Raw genomic sequence first — 13,125 nt, forward strand, 5'->3', positions numbered from 1 at the left:
TCACTTTTTATACTACAAAGGAAAAATGCTAATAAAATGTTATTCTGAAAGAATGTTATGATAGGCACTATATAAGACTAATATAATTTTGAAAAGAAAATAATATAAAGATATTTGTTCAGCCAGATATTAAAGGACATTTTGAAGTCACATTACTGATAAGATTGCAGTGTTGGTATAGGACAAGATGGGCAGATCAATGGAACAGATTAGGAAACCTAGACACAGAATTCAGTACATAATAATGTTAGTGTTTAAATCAGTAGATAAAGATATTGTATTTTCATAAATTGCTTACCATTTAATAATCTTGGGGGCAGAATAATGCTTTTTCTAAGCAAACACCAAGTCCAGAAACCTAGAGGGGAAAACAGATAAGATTTTATGAATTAAAAATAACGTTTTTAGTACAGCAACAGAGTCATGAACTTTAAAGATAATTAGCAACTAGAAATCTTGCAATATGTGTCATAAACAAAGGGTTAATGTGATTAGTATATGAATACTTAGATGAGCACTCCAAAAAAGAAGAAGCACAAATAACTAATAACATACCCTAAATGCCATCCTTCGTATGGAAAATCACATCTATATGCCATTTTAAGACACTTGGACCAACAAGTGTTAACTGGAATGATGAGGCCTATAGGGGACATGGGTGTGGTATCTGTACACCCCAAGACAGGAATACAGATATGACCCACTTGATATGATATATTGAAATCCCTAACATGCATCCAGCATTTTATTCCAGATGTTTTATTTCTAGGAATATATTCTAAGAAAACAGACAAATGGATAAGGGTGTGTGAGTGCTACTCACCGTCCCACAATGCATGGGACACGCTCCTAACAGCAAAGAATTCTCTGGTCCAAAATGTCGCGAATCCTGAGGTTGAGAAATATCAAAATAAGGGACAGTACTTCTACAGAATGGGAAACTTCATCTACTAAAGATGAAACTGTCTACTTCCACTTGTTGAAATATGAAGACAGCCAAGAAAGGCAGTGAAGAGAAAGTTGCTGTGGATTAAGTGTGGTTGAAACAGTTAAGGTATCTGGTTGTATCCAAATATTTACTGTCTTCAAAATTGCTGTAAGAGGTGTAACATGTTTCTCTAAATAATCATTACTGCCAAATATTTACAAACTTTCATTTGAGTAAGGAAACCTTCCTTTAATAGCTTCTATTTCTGGAGTGTGCTGGATGATTTATTTTACTTCATTAAAAACATAGCCTTTCATGCAGAAGGTTAAATGTTGCTTCCAACACTAGCATCCCATATTGGAGCTCTGGGTCAAGTCCAGCTCCTTCGTTTGTGGTCCAGCTGTCTGCTATGGCCTGGGAAAGCAGCAGATAATGGCCCAAGTGCTTGAGCCCCTGCGTGCATGTGGGAGACCAGGGTTGAGTTCCTAGATCCTGGCTTTGACCTGGCCGTGCCCTGGCCAGTGTGGCCATCTGGGGAGTGAACCAGAAAATGATGGATCTCTGTCTTTCCCTCTCTCTGTCACTCTGCCTTTCAAATAAATTTTTTAAAGTAACTTTCCATTAGTATTAGGCAGTACATATTAACTGTACAAAAGTGATAAAATATGAATAATCAAGCAGTTAAAAATAAAAATATTCTCACTACCCAGACGGCCTTATTACAAAATAGGTTGGTGCATATCTTTCTAGATCTCTCTCTCTCTTTTTTTAATTTTTTTATTTTTTTTTAAATTTTTTGACAGGCAGAGTGGACAGTGAGAGAGAGAGACAGAGAGGAAGGTCTTCCTTTGCCGTTGGTTCACCCTCCAATGGCCGCCACGGCTGGTGCGCTGCGGCCGGTGCACCACGCTGATCCAATGGCAGGAGCCAGGTACTTATCCTGGTCTCCCATGGGGTGCAGGGTCCAAGCACTTGGGCCATCCTCCACTGCACTCCCGAGCCACAGCAGAGAGCTGGCCTGGAAGAGGGGCAACCGGACAGAATCCGGCACCCCGACTGGAGAACCCAGTGTGCCGGCGCTGCAAGGCGGAGGATTAGCCTATTGATCCGCGGTGCCGGCCCTAGATCTCTCTTTGTATGTGCATCATACATATATGTGATATGTGAGATCATGATGCTTTGTAATGTGTTTTATTTTTTTTTTCAGTTTATAATTTTCATCTTTCTGTTAAAGTCCATTTTTGTATCATCCAATATCCCGTCCATACTTAAACTTTCCCCAATGATCCAACAGTGTCATTTATTGAGGGAGAGAGAAAGAGAGAGAAGGAAAGAAACCCAATTCATCACCATTTGACACAGTTGTTTTGAAAAATGGTAATTTGGCCGGTGCCTCGGCTCAATAGGCTAATCCTCTGCCTGCGGCACCGGCACCCCAGGTTCGGTCGGGGTGCTGGATTCTGTCCCGGTTGCCCCTCTTCCAGTCCAGCTCTCTGCTGTGGCCAGGGAGTGCAGTGGAGGATGGCCCAAGTTCTTGGGCCCTGCACCCGCATGGGAGACCGGGAGAAGCACCTGGCTCATGGCTTTGGATCAGCGTGATGCGCTGGCTGCAGTGGCCATTGGAGGGTGAACCAACAGCAAAAGGAAGACCTTTCTCTCTGTCTCTCTCTCTCTCACTGTCTACTCTGCCTGTAAAAAAAAAAAAAAAAAAAAAAAAAAAGAAGAAAAGAAGAAAGAAAAGAAAATGGTAATTAAAGGGGGCTGGTGCTGTGGTACAGTGGGTTAAAGCCCTGGCCTGAAGTGCCGGCATCCCACATGGGTGCTGGTTCTAGTCCTGGCTGCTCCTCTTCTGATCCAGCTCTCTGCTATGGCCTGGGAAAGCAGTAGAAGATGGCCCAAGTCCTTGGGCCCCTGCACCCACATGGAAGACCCGGAGGAAGCTCCTGGCTCCTGGCTTTGAATCGGCACAGCTCTGGCCATTGTGGCCATCTGGGGAGTGAACCAGCAGATGGAAGACCTCTCTCTCTATCTATACCTCTCTCTGTAACTCTGCCTACCAAATAAATAAAATAAATCTTAAAAAAAAAAGAAATAAAATGGTAATTAAAGAGGAAGAGCTGAGCAGTTGATTAGTACTGAATTTTAGGATAAATAACTCCAGTTAATGAAACAAAAGTCCATTTTATATATGAGTTATTTTTAAGTCTTATTTGACCAGAATCTCTTGCATACAGTAGGAGCTCAATGGCTCAGCATCTGTGCATTGATTAGGAGTGACTGTTAATCTCTTGATAGCGAGTAGCCAGGGGTAACTCACTTCCTGGGTGACAGTCTTGGGAAAACTGGCCCAGGAATAGTGGCAAAGTCAGGCTGAGAAGAATCAAACCATCCATTTCCTGCTTGGTCTATACCCGAAGAGCAGCTCGTGTTTTGGGCATTCAGTTTGCTCCACCTTCAGAATACAGCACTTGACAGAGTCTGAGTCAGAACTGTTGGCTGGAGGCAACAGAAATTGCTTCTGATGAACTTAAGCCTGGATGGAATTTATCACAAAAGTTTTGAGCTGTCCAGGAAGACATGGGAAACTAGAGAGGTTCCCACAGGAGCAGTCTGTCCACGGGGCCCCAGGCGCCAGACACTCTGTCCCTGCCCCATGGAGCGCCCCCACCACAGCTGCCTGTCACCATGCCCGGCATCCTCCATTCTACTCCAGTAGCTTTGAGAAGCCTCCCATGGACCCTAGTCCTTTGTGCCCGTCTCTTGAGGATCAGACCCCTGGACCGGAACAACTAACGGGCTGTGCTTGATCGTGAACCCACGTTTAGTTGCCAGGAAGCAGGAGAAAAGAAATAAATCCCTAGTTTTCCATGGTGGGAATTGGGGTTGCCTCCCACCTTTCCTTGGATGCTCCTGGAGTGGAAAGGGTGTTTGGGTAGACTCTGGGACTCCCACATGGCAACCGCCCGCTCTGGGGCCCATTATTCAGAAGCAGCTGATGTGTGATTAAATGTCTTTACTATTAACATGCACCCATGTTTTCCTTTGCTCTCCCTGGTGCTAACTCCATGATCTTGATGGGGTAGATAGGAAGCTGAGCCCCAGAGAGACAGTGTGCCAAGTACCCCAGATCCCTCAGCAATCAGTGGCAGAGGCAGAATCCAAACCCAGATCTTCAGAGCATTCCTCATAGCCAGGAAATCAAAGAGGAAGGGTTCTCCAGAGACGCACTCAAGGGTTCTCTGCGGAGTCTGGGAGGCAGAACACCTGCAGAGAGTGGCTTTGCCACTGTGGATTTGCTTTTCCACAAAGAGCATATGCTCCTCCTGCCTACTGCACAGAGGGGAGGCTGGCAATGAGCTCAGAGGGGAGGAAACACTGAAAGTAGGAGAATTTTTATAGCCACTTGTCAGTGGTCACCACCAGCAGCCTTAGCCACTTTGCATCAGCAGGGGTGTTATCATCTTGGACTGGTTTCCCTTTCTTTGGTATCTGGCTTTTCCTGAATGTGCTCCTTCATGTTCGAGAAGGCAGAAGTTGGGAAGTCGTGGTTGTAGGGAAGATACACAGCATTTCCTTAGCACAGGGAATTGATTAGGGCATTCTGGCAGTGGAGAGCCAGCACTGACCAGGTGTTTTCTGTATATAATTATATCTACAAAAACAAAAATATCTATATTGTACAGTGAGGGGAGGGTAGCAGTTTTGTGGTCAAGATGTTGTCAGTACCAGATACCCGTGGAGGGGAGTAAAAGCCTGTCCCTGTGTGTGACGTCCTGCTAAGAGCACGGGGACTGCAGATGCCTGCTTCTGCCTTGTAATGTGAAATGGTCAGAGCATTTTGCATGGTGTTCAGCAAAGGAAGGGAGATCGTCAACACACCACCAGCCCAGGGACCCTCCCCCTTAGCATGCCTGGACTGACAAACCATGGTTCTTTGCAGCAGAATGGGCAGGTTCTTGGTGACTGAGGGCAAATGTCAGGGGATGTCTTTAGCTACCCACTGGGGACAGATGAGACTTGATGAGCTCCTCTGGAGGCAACCATGAAGAGCTCTCTCCACACCCAGCAGGGACTGGCTACCGATGTTGCTGTGGATTCGTTCTGAGATGAGGAGCACGGTGTGGGCAAGAGGCGGGGAGTCACCACACAGACCCCGGGACCGGGAGTCAGGTGAAAGCGAGCCAGAGGCAAGCAGCTCCCAGACTTGTTTATTTCAGTTGGTACAGCAGCTTATATAGCTGAGGCAGCCAATCCAGTCAAGGGGCGGTTTATGCCCTAACCAATCACAGCCTGTTGCCAGGCAGGCTCCATTGCCAGGTGGTTTCGGAAGCCATTTCCTGAATAACTGATGCTTGCTTGCCAGCGGCCATCTTGACATGGCCTTCTTATTCTACTACATACCTCCACTGCCCAGCGCCATTATCAGGAAGTTCTGCAGCTGCTGACATGGCCCTATGGTATAGGGGCTCAAGTTCAAGGCCCTCTCATTGTCCCTTCTCTCCCCTCGGCACATGGAGGAGTGCATCTGCTCTGTGGACTTGAAGCTGGACTTTACAATGAAGAGTCAAAGCCGCGGCGTGGACCCACCTTCAGGTCTTCTTTCACAGCTTCTCTTGAGCCATATTGAGCAGAAGTCAAGTGCATGAGGTCTGAGAGCTGCAGTATGATGGAGGGGGAAGAGGGCTTGGTCATCCTTCAGCCCTGAGGCTGCATCAGTGCCCCACATGCAAGCTGCAGGGAGGGGCTGGGCAAGGCGTTTTTCCCCGCAAGTCTCAGTTTCCTCATCAGTGATCCGAGGATAAGCACAGAAGTGTCCCGGTGAGTGAGTGTGTGTATGTGTGTGCATGCATGTGTGCATGTGCGTGCATGTGTGTGTGTGTGTGTATACACACGCGTTTTGGGGGAGTGATGCCTACTCACGTATTGAATGACTCGGAAAAAGTGTGTAGCTACCTAACAGGCAGGCAGAATGTTCTTTCGAACTAAATCTGGCTTTAGCAACTTCTGCCTTTTAAGGGCAGGGGCAAGGAGAAAGGAGACACACCTGTACCCGTGGGCACATCAGTCCCTGTCCTGCTCCTTTCTCTTCGTGGAGCTGCCGGGGCTCAGCTTAGGGCAGAAACACCTGGAACTGCAGCGCCTCAGCCAGGTCTTCTGAACCCCTCGAGACAGCCAGTAGATGGTATTTGTTTGGCAGACACTTCGAGTGTCTGGCTGTGAAATCCATGCCTGGTGCCACGGAGGAGGTAGAGAGCCGTGTGAAGCTAGGAAGAAAAGGGTGCCCAATGGCAGAGCAAAGTGCAGGGAGAAACTCCCCGTGCCGAGCGACCTGAAAACTTGGGGGGAACCCCAGGGTCTGATGCTCATTTTCAGGTTGGGTGTTGCTATGGCATCAGTCTCTCCACCCTCATCTTCAGCAGAACCTGCTCAGGACATGGGGGCTTCGTTGGGGTACATTAGGGGAAATCAAGGGAAAGAAGCTGGGTTTCACGTCGGAACCCGGTAGAGAGGAGGCAAACGCCATTGCAGGTGACTCACAAGTGAGGCCGAGAGTTGCTGGCGGTGGCCCTCAAGGAGACCCTGGAGACTTGCAGAATGCCCCCAGCAGCACACTGGAGTCTGCACGGAGGAGAGATGGGGATCCCAGCCGGTTCTCCTTAAATCTCAGAGGCTGGGTGGTGTCCGTCAATATTTGGACATGCATGGCCAAGGAACCACAGCACAGAGGAAGTGACGAAGGGCCCATAAGGAGAGCTGCCGCTGGAAGAATGAAGTGTAAAATATTTAAAAATATTATATATTAATTGTATACAGCTACAGCATTAAATATAGAAATATGTGTAAATATGAAGTGTATATAAACATATACAAGTAATATATATGAATTATATTATGTATGGGAGAGCTGAGCAGGCATCATGGCTATTTGCTGACGTTTGACATGGTCATGGGGAAGCCTCGGCCCGTGGATGTGAGTGGAGGCAAGTCCTTCCCAGGAGGGTGCTGGAGTTCATGTGTGCCTGAGCCTCTCTCCTCTCCCTCTGCCTTACAACTGACAGCAACTTAGAGTGGCTGCTCTGCCACCCTCGTCCTCAGTGAAGACAGTGCCAAGAAGCCTGAAATAAGCTTTCTTGTTTGTTTGTTTAAAGATTTATTTCATTTATTTGAAAGGCGGAGAGAGAGAGAGAAAGAGAGAGAGAGAGAGAGAGAGAGAGTCTTCCATCCACTAATTCACTCCCCAGATGGCCACAATGACCAGGGCTGGGCCAGGCTGAAGCCAGGAGCCGGGAGCTTCTTCCAGGTCTCCCATGTGGGTGCAGGGGCCCAAGCACTGGGTCCGTCTTCTGCTGCTTTCCCAAGTGCATTAGCAGGGAGCTGGATCAGAAGTGGAGCAGCTTGGACTCGAACTGGTGCCCCTATGGGATGCCGGCACTGCAGGCAGCTTTACCTACTATGCCACAATGCTGGCCCCATGGTTTGTTTTCAAAACAAGTGTAACTGGTGAGTGTTACTGCCACATAACCCGGCCCATCCTGCACGATATAAGAATTTGTGCAATGTCCTTTATTTATGAGGAAATGAAGACTTGAGAGAGGAGCAGTGCTTAGCCTTGGGCCACCCAGAGACTTTGCGGAAAATCTGCAGCTAGGACTCAGCTGTCCTGCTCCCCAGTAAGAAGCCACGTTGACGTTGGGTGTTAGGCCTGGTTAGGAGTGCGCTGGGATGAATCCCAGACGTCCACGTGCAGGCAGAGAAACAACAGCAAATTCCAGAGTCCAGAGCCACTCTCGGGGAAGTTCCTCAGACATTGTGTCTGCCTCGCCTGCCTCTTACCTCGAGGGTGCACCATCCAAGTGAGCCTTCTCACCTGGTGTCTTTGACGCCCAGGCCGCCTGGCCCGAGAGTGCACGCTGCTTCTCTGATGAGCGTGTCCATCTTGCCTTTCCTCTTTGTTGCCTTTCTGTTTCTGGTTGACCTGGGTGATGACCCACTGTGTAAGCCAGAGCTGGAGTAATGCTGCACAGTGAATATCTCAGCGCCTCAGTGGCAGTCCCCCAGGGCTTACGGCTTACGCATCTCCCTCACCCTCTCCCTGGGAGCAATGGCCCAGCCCAGGGATCTTGTTCTCCTGGTGATGGCAAAGACGTCAGAGAACAAAGGGAAACAGGCCACATCTCTGGAGGCTGAGGCCCAGGACAGACCACACACCTGTCCCTTGTTCCTCCATTTATTGGCCACGAAAGTCATGGGACCAAATACAAAGCCAAGAGGTGGAAGACATATTCTACCATGTGGTAAATGTGGTAAATGGTGCAGATATAGGGAGGAGTAAGAATTGGGGCAATTAACGCAATCTGGGAAACCCTACCCTTTCCATCTAACTCCTGGGTTCCTGCCTAGCCCAGTCCATGTATTGCCCACGTGGGAGAGCTCCATGCTAGGTGTTGCCCCTTCCAACCTCAGACTGCCTCTTGCTGTGCTGGCTTGTTGACAGGGCTCTCAGAGCCCAAGGCAGAATTACTTGGTGTATTTAAACGGCCAAAGACAAGTCTTTCTGAAAAGATTTATTGGCCCTGAAGACATAGCCTTTAAATCACCCAAGACCTGTAATTGCATCGGGCATGCCAAGCAAATGCCTCCATCCAGCACCTGTGAGTCCAGGCTCAGCCCTGCTGCTTCCTCCTGGCACAGGATCTGTCCTCTCGTTACTGCCTCTGTAGTAGGGGTCAGGCACTACACCAGGCCCTGGAGATGCTAGGAAGACACACACAACATTCTCTTCTTGAGGAGAGGATGTACCAAGATGAGGGGGAAGACCCAGGGCAGTTAGCAGCAAGAACACAGAGAACACACTCCTGGTGCTGTGGCAGGTGTGGAGGTGGGGGTGTGGTGGAGGAGGAGAGGCATCCACACAAGGGGATGCCATGGTGTCTGCTACAATAAACTATCACAGGCCCCGCACCTAAACACCAGATATTCATGTCCCACAGTTCTGGAAGCTGAGACATCCAAGATCAAGGGGCCAGAAAATTGGGTGTCTGGTGAGGGTACGTTTCCTGGTTTATAGAAGGCTGTCTTCTCTCCTCACAGGGCGGTGGGGGGAGTGGAAGAATGGGAGGGAAAGGGGGAGAGAGAGGTGGGGGACAGAGAGAGGGAGGAAGGGGGAAAGGGAGAGGGAGATGAGGCTTTTAAGAGGGAATTAGGTTTAGTGGCCTTAGAAGAGAAACGTGATAGAGTTCCCTCCCCATCTCCCTCTCCCTCTCCCCTTATCTCCCTCTTCCTCTGTCTCTCTCTATCTTCCTCTCCATCTCCTCCTCTCTGGTTAAAGAGAAGAGTTGAGTGCAAACTGAAGTGTCATGTGCAGAGGGGGATCAGGCTAGGATTCCAGGCCAGGTGCAGATGGAAATGCCATGTGCTGAGGGGAAGCTCCGTGCCGCCCCAACCAAAAAGCATCTGTGCAGCTCCCATCAGGAGCCAGTTGGTGAAAACTCGTCTGCTGTGCCTTCTCCCTTGTGCTCAGGCACAGGCTCTCCATAAACCTCCCTTGGTTTGCACATTGACCTTTTGTCGATTTCTATTTGCAAGTGAGCCAAAGAACCTGGAGTTGGCAGCAGAAGGAGCCGGGTAGAAACTAGAGACAGAGGAAGGGTGTGAGCCACCTGCGTTCCATTCATCCGTCCAGACTCGCTGCTCCAACAGGCCCTCTTCTCTCGTGGGAAGAATTGGGTGAGGGTGCAGAGGAGAGCAGAAACTGTGTCTTCGGAACGTGCTGGTTTCTCTGTTGGCTTAAGGATCTGGCCTGTGCCAGGGCAGAAAAAAGGAGAGATAGCTCTCCAACACACCCAGATACCAGAGAGAACCCCAACATCCCTAGACACCAGATAGTACCCAACATACCCAGATACCAGATAGCACCCCTCAACATCTCTAGATACCAGATAGCACCCCAATGTACCCAGATACCAGATAGCACCCTAACATCCCTAGATACCAGATAGCACCCCAACATACCCAGTTACCAGATAGCACCCAACATACCCAGATACCAGATAGCACCCAACATACCCAGATACCAGAGAGCACCCAACATACCCAGATTTGTCTGCTTACATACCAGACTTTTATATCTATGGTTAACCAAGGTTGGGTCACCCCTCAGGGGAAGAGAGGATTTGACTATTAGGGGTCCTCACTGCCATAGCCATGTGGACAATGGAATCATTGTCAAATGTTTCATTGTCCTGAGACTGGTATATGACACAGTTGTTTGGTGTTTTTTATAATACTATCTTGACCAAGCAGAGCCAGGTACCACACAATGAGGAATGGCATGCGTGGCCCAGGACCTGAGAAGTTGTTCAAATTAGCCAACCCACAGAGAGCTCGCAAATCCTAGCTAACTCTGCCCCACCTGCCCAGAGACTGCCCCTGCAGCTCCAGCTTCTTGTTGTGTTGCCCTTGGGCACAACCTCCTGGATGTGGCCCTGCTTGGCAGCCTTCTCTCATGTGAGCTGTGAGATGCAGAGTTCTGCCTTCCATCTTTGCAGGTGTTATCCATGGTTTTGTCCTATCATCATCAAACGAACCTTTACGTCGTATAAAACATGGAGTGCTCAATCCAGCTGTTTCCCGAAGGGTCTGAAATCTGCCAGAGCTGTCCAGTAACCACATCAACTCTACTCTAACTGCTGTGCCCAGTGCTGACTGCTCACCCTGTTCTGTGGCCCATCCCAGAAGATGCCCCAGTTGTACAGAATGGCTTAGCTGAGGTCACGTAATGAGCTAAAGGCATAGATTTTTAATAACTCTATTATCATAATGGTGGAGATATGAAACTGTCTCAAGCAATAGGATTTGAACTCCCCTTATCAAATACTTAAATATCTTCCTGTAATTTTAATCCAAGTTAGAAAAAATAGAGCTTGCTCAGAACTCCACAAAAATTAATATCCAGAAATCAATGTCAGTGTAAACTCTGCTGTTTACACGGCGGGAGGTGCCTCACTCACGTTCCTGGGTAGAGTCTAAGATAAGTCTGCAGGCACATTTGACGTAGATTCTTCAGGATGTCCAAGTAGGTGTCACCCAACTCGATGTCAAGCGCACTGCATTTTATAGAGAAGGGAGTTAAGAGGACACATAAGACTGTGATACCCATGAGACTCAGAAACAGAAAAAGCCCCCAAAGTAGTTATCCCAAGAAGAAGTTGTTCCTTCCATTGAGCCCGGTGAACACAGCATTGTCTCAGGGCTGTCTGAGAGGGGTGGGGGTGGGGGGGAAGAAATCCTCATTGTGATGCCAGCCTCAGGCGATGCCAGATGTTCAGTGTCAGAACTCAGCTCAACCGGGAGAATTTTCCATCAAGAGCAAGGGGAGCACTTGCTTTCCGAAGGCAGCCTCCCGCAAGCTCCCGGCACCCACTGTGCCCGTGATGCGGATGACTTCCTCCCGCAAGTACCCGAGTCGGGGAGGGGATGTGTGGGGCTGATCAGAAGTGAGGACTCCCAAACAAACGACCCCTGCCAAAATCCCGATGTCTGGCACTGCTTGTCAGAGATCCCGGCTTTAGCCCTCGTGCCTATGGGAAATGTCCTTTGCCCCACGTTCTCTTCTCTCTCACGGGGCAGCTCTTAGGATAATTTGACTTTTCAGCACGAGTTTGCAGTACATGGTATTGACAGCCATCGTATCGACTGAAGTGCTCCTCTTTGATATCTTGCAGATATAAAAGTCTTCCCCGGGAATTTCACGCCCCTGCCTCCCGGGGGTGAACTGACATAGGACAGAGTGTTGGCACCTCCAATGGGCAGCCATACCGGGTTTCTCCATGCAGCCGTCCCCCAAGGAGAGGTGTCCCTGGTGCCCGTTTCTTCAGCTGGAGAAGCACCTGGGAGATTCCAGACCTGCAGCTGCAGGAGAGACAGTGAATCCTGAGCTGCCAGGGGCCTAGTGAGAACCAGCACTCTATCGTCTGCTTTCTCCCAGAATCTTGAGTGTGTGCCACTGGGACGGCACCCGCAACTCCTGCTGCCACCTGGATCCCTGCAGTCCCCTTCACGTCACCCCCAGGGTTCATTTCCTGTCCTCTATGAGACAGTCTTGCATACGATTTTAGTATTTTCTCCCACTTCTCCTCCACATATAGGGCCAGCAATGAATGCTACGTGCAGGCATGAATTCCCTCTTCCCCTTTCTCCTTACACCATTTTTTTTCAGACTCGGGTTTACCTTTGTACTCCTAATGATTCTGTTTGTCCAAGTCTCCCAGAGAGAGAGAGGGAAGTAGAGTCACTTGGGAGTGCTATGGTTATTTTTTTTAAAGATGTATTTATTTATTTGAAAGGCAGAGTTACCGAGAGAGACAGAGAGAGAGAGAGAGAGGGAGAGAGAGAGAAAGAGAGAGAGGTCTTCCACCTGCTGGTTCAATCCCTAAATGGCCACAATGGCTAGAGCTGGGCCAGGCTGAAGCCAGAAGCCAGGAGCTTCTTCTGGGTCTCCCACACGGGTGCAGAGGTCCAAGCACTTGGGCCATCTTCCACTGCCTTCCCAGGCCATAGCAGAGATCTGGATCCGAAGTGGAACAGCCGGGACATGAACTGGTGCCCATATGGGATACCAGCATTGCAAGTGGTGGCTTTACCCACTTTGCCACAGATGCCGGCCCCAAGTGCTATGGTTATTATGGGATACTTAGAACATTTGTTTCTTTGTTAATTTACTTTTACTTATTTGAAGGGGAGAAGGGGTAGGGGAGATAGACAGTTACCTTTCATCCACTGATTCACTCCATAAATGCTTGCAACATCCAGGACTGGGCCAGGCTAGAGCCAGGAGTCCAGAATTCAGTCTGAGCCTCCCATAAGAATGGCAGGAACTCAAGTACTTGAATCATCCCCCGCTGCCTCGCAGGGTGCACATTAACAGGAAGCTGGGACTCCAGTTCAGGCACTCCAATACGAGATGCAGGTATCCCAAGCAGCATCTTAACTGCTGCACGAAACACCTGGCCCTGGGATTTTATTTTTTTAAATAAGAAGTTAAATCTTAAATAATTGTAGAAGGATCTGCAGAGCCAAAGATCCAGGAGGGAGTTGAGGAGTTACAGAGGATTCCCCGGCCCATGAATTTAAGAGGCCAGTGCTGAAGTGGAGCTGTGAAGAAGCTGGTGGTTGGGTGTGGGACGGAGGGTCTCTGG

The sequence above is a fragment of the Oryctolagus cuniculus genome, chromosome 11 (assembly GCF_964237555.1).
Source record: "Oryctolagus cuniculus chromosome 11, mOryCun1.1, whole genome shotgun sequence".
Classification (NCBI taxonomy): Eukaryota; Metazoa; Chordata; class Mammalia; order Lagomorpha; family Leporidae; genus Oryctolagus; species Oryctolagus cuniculus.